The sequence below is a fragment of the Electrophorus electricus genome, chromosome 12, assembly GCF_013358815.1.
Source record: "Electrophorus electricus isolate fEleEle1 chromosome 12, fEleEle1.pri, whole genome shotgun sequence".
In the NCBI taxonomy this organism is placed as follows: Eukaryota; Metazoa; Chordata; class Actinopteri; order Gymnotiformes; family Gymnotidae; genus Electrophorus; species Electrophorus electricus.
Window position 1 is genome coordinate 2,715,713 of NC_049546.1, and position 4,000 is coordinate 2,719,712.

Genomic DNA, 4,000 nt, shown 5'->3' on the forward strand with positions numbered 1-4,000 from the left:
TTAGAGGAAAGGTGTGGAGAACTCCCTCCCAAAGCCTGTAAGGGAAAATGCATCCATCACCCCTGTGAGGAATGGCCACAGCTTGCTAGAAAGATCCAGATCCGAGCGCTGCACTCAGGGTGAGGGAGCACACACCTTGCAGTGCTGCAGTCAGTTCCATGGACACTATAGCTTCAACTCTCTTGAGATGCTGTGCATAAAATATTTATCTCTGCATTGTGCGCTTGAGTGGGAAAGCGGAGGAGAAGGAGGGTAAAATCCAGTCATGCAGTTTGATGTTTTTTTAGTCTATCTCTACAGGTGTCATTTCAACACTGCTGATTTTTTTGCCGTTTACTGTTTTAACACTGGTGATTATTACCACTCTAAACACAGTTTCTGTATTAAAAACTAAATTCTCCGTGTATCTCTAAATAGACCAACAGCTGAGTCAGGAGCATCTCTGGGGAAGGACTCTGAAGATGCCCCAGTGTCAAGACATTCTTTGTCTTTTAAACTTTCTTGTATGTCATTCTGTCTGACTTTTGTTGTAAAGGGTATTTACTGAGCTGTCTTTAATATTTATATTTTCTAGATATGGCTTATGCAGGCTGCACACTGTGTGTCCTGTCAACCTCATGTCATTAGTGGCCGGCCTATGGTTCTCCGATCAGTTATTTACCTAGATAGCTGGGTCTGATAGATCCATCAGTGGCTCATCAGTTGTCATGTTGTTGTCAGGTGATGTGTATGGCCACTGTTGCCATGGAGAGTCTCAGACAGGCAGATAGACAGGGGTGGGTCTCTCTCGTCGAACTCAGCAGTGAGGATTCCTGTGATGCAGATGTCTTGCTGAGGTGGGCTATGCTTTGCCTTTTCACATTTGAATTAAGATATTTGTTCACTCATTTAAATTTGGAAAATGTACATTTAGGTATGAAAAAATGAACCAAAAAAAAAACTCATAAAGCACCACATTTTTTTTCATTTGGAAAATTTAACATGGTAAGGAGTAATAAGTTTAGACTTCTTCCATATTTTGTCACCTAATCATTTGGAAGACTATGAAGTTTCCTCTAAGGAGTGCTGTTGGTCCAGGAGCCCAGGCACTGGGAAACCAGCCTTAGCTGTACTTATACTTGGTCATTAAATTATTGTTGTGATTGGGGCTGCAGTGATTATTTTAGTTATTGAGTTTTCTATCCATTATTCGCTCAATTAAATGAGTAAACAGATAAGAAATCTATACAGCATGGGTCTCTTAAAATGAACTCCTTGGTTCCTAGTTTAGAAAAAATATTTGTTTTAATTGCATACAGTTAATAAAAACATAATTTAAAATTATTTTTAAAAAAGGTATCCATGATTAAAAAAAAGGTCAAAAAAAGTTTCATGTGATTTTCAAGATATGTGCGGAACATGTGTTTGTGAACAGAGTGGTTAAACATTATTTTGATGAAGCTGCTGTAGTGATGCTGTGATTGTTGATTTGAATGGAAAACATGTTTACACACATGAAAAATATAAACCAGTTAAGCTTAATTTAATTGCATTTAGGTGATTCCCTAACAGTATGTTTAACTTATTCAATTCCTTAATTCGTCTGAAATACGATTGTATGTAGTGTAACTTACTCCATTACATTTATAATTCAACAATCTCATGTAGCTGGTGAACTAGCTGGTCTGCCAGCTAACCTTCTGTAAAATAGCAGCGACATGATTGCATGACCTCCAGAGTCATGCCTGTGCAGCCTGCTATGTGAACCACTCCTGTCTCTGGTACAGACTGTTTGGCTAAGGTCCATGTCTGCATTTAAGTAAATGTATTATTCTATCACCTGGGTTATATATAATATAATATAATATATTGTTATTATAATGTTATATAATATATAATTCTATTGCCTGGGTTCTGGGCACTTATTCGTAGCCTCTTCGACACTTGCTAATGAAGAAAATATGTAAAAGTCACGTTTGGCTTCATATTATCCTCCAGCCCTTCTTCAGTAGAAGTGGGCCGAATACTTCACCACCTTACTTTAACATTGTTTTAATATGCTCCCAATATTTTGTTGATAGTGAGCCTAATATTTAGCTACTGAATGTTTTCAGCTTGATGGACGTTTTGGATGTATTTCGCACCTGTGTAACATGTGTAACCCCCAAAACAAACAAATAAAAAACACTTTTTAATGAATAATCATTAATCTCAGGTCCCTGTGCACTTTCTTGTAAAGTGCAGATAAGAAATGCTATGTGTATGACTGGTTCATCATCTTTGAAGGCCTGTCTCCCAGTTAGGCCAGATGGACAGGTGAGGGAGTCCACCTGTGATGCAGCACACACTGTTTGGCTCAGAGCGCTGGTGTATTGAAGATTTTGAGGAAGATGAGCAGTAAAGAGGAAGAGGGAGGGGGTAATCAAAAACGTGAACACGCAAACGCACACAGACTACATTCACAAACACTGCTCACACATTCAGAATCACCTGTCATTTCTGTGTGGTCCACGTCTCATGACAACCCCCTGGCTGTCATCAAACAGAAGACTTCTAGTGTTCTTGTGTCCCACTGCTGCACCTGCCTAGTGCCGTTTCTCCATGTCTCTGCTCTCCCTAAGCCTTCAGATGCTTTACATGACCTGTGTCTCGAGTCACAGAGACATGGGGAGCCTTTTTTTATATAGACATAAAGTCCAAGGCCCCTGCATAGGGTGCAAAAGGTTTGTATGTAAACTGGACTTAGTGCTGTCAGGAAATGTGTATTAAAAGGTTTCCATGTCCTACACAGTGGGCGTGACTAGGCCTTCATCCATTTTTCTGCATGATACACTGCACAATAGTTGGTCCTAGACTGCTGTCTGTTGTGATCATAAAGAGGCCTGGCAAACTGAACTGAGAATGTCCACTGATTAGGTTTCCCCCACGTCTGAGGAAGAGGAGGACCCCCTCCTGTCCTTACTCCTCTCTGTTCCTTCTCAGGGTCTTCCAGTTAATTCTTGCCTCTCCTGCCTTGCTTTTCCCTGCCATGAAAATTGATGCTGGTTTTATGGCAGATGCCAGAGCTCATAGCAGACACATTGTGCAGGGTAATATGACAGGTCTTAATTAACAGTAATGAAGCAAAAATAAGCTGCTCACTTAGATATAATATGCTAAACGACCTTTTGCTGGCTAGGAGTGATGATTAAAGGTATCCGTTTCATGAATCATGCCTCATTTAGCCGCTAGTCTTTTGTGTGAGCTAATGTTTGCAGGACGACTTTTAAATTTAGACGCATAAATGGTCGGAGAGTATATTAAACTGATTTACAATCTAGGCTAGCGATGGAACATTATTTTTGCGTTAGAAAAGGCTTCTGGCTGTCTCTTATCTGAGTGTTCCCATTAGGGGCGATGAGAGTGGAATGGGAGTTCAAGTCTTGTTGCTGGTGTTGGACCATCTATCTGGCTAATATGCTAGCATGCTAATACACTAACACAGGATGGCCTTCGATGGTGAACCACTTCACCTGTGCTTATTTAATGTGATTGATTAAAGACAAGTGATTGGTATGTTGCTTGGTTGTTATATTTTCTTCTCCTCCAGGTCAGAATTGGGTTGTTTTCAAGCTCAGATGGGGAAATAAACTATCAGGTTTCATTCAGGCTTGTTCATATTGACATCAAAGGTGCAATATTACACTAAAACATAAGTAAAATATTAAGTTTTTGAAACAAAATGATATTTTCTCAGTTCATTTGTCTTACTAGTTAAATAATTAAATAAATGAAAATATTCTTGAAATTCCATCCATGAAACTAACCCATGGTAGTGGTGTTGACAGGCTGAATTGGTAATTTTATGGAGGAGATTGGCATGCTACTTTATGTTCTGCGTGTGCTCTGCTCAGCATGCTCTGAACCTCTACAAGCTGGAGGTTCCAAGGCTCTTCTGTGTGTCTCAACTGGCTGACATTGTGGAGGGGCCCTGTGTAGCTCCTTCAGTCTGGCTTCTCCTCACCACTCAGAGCAAGACAGG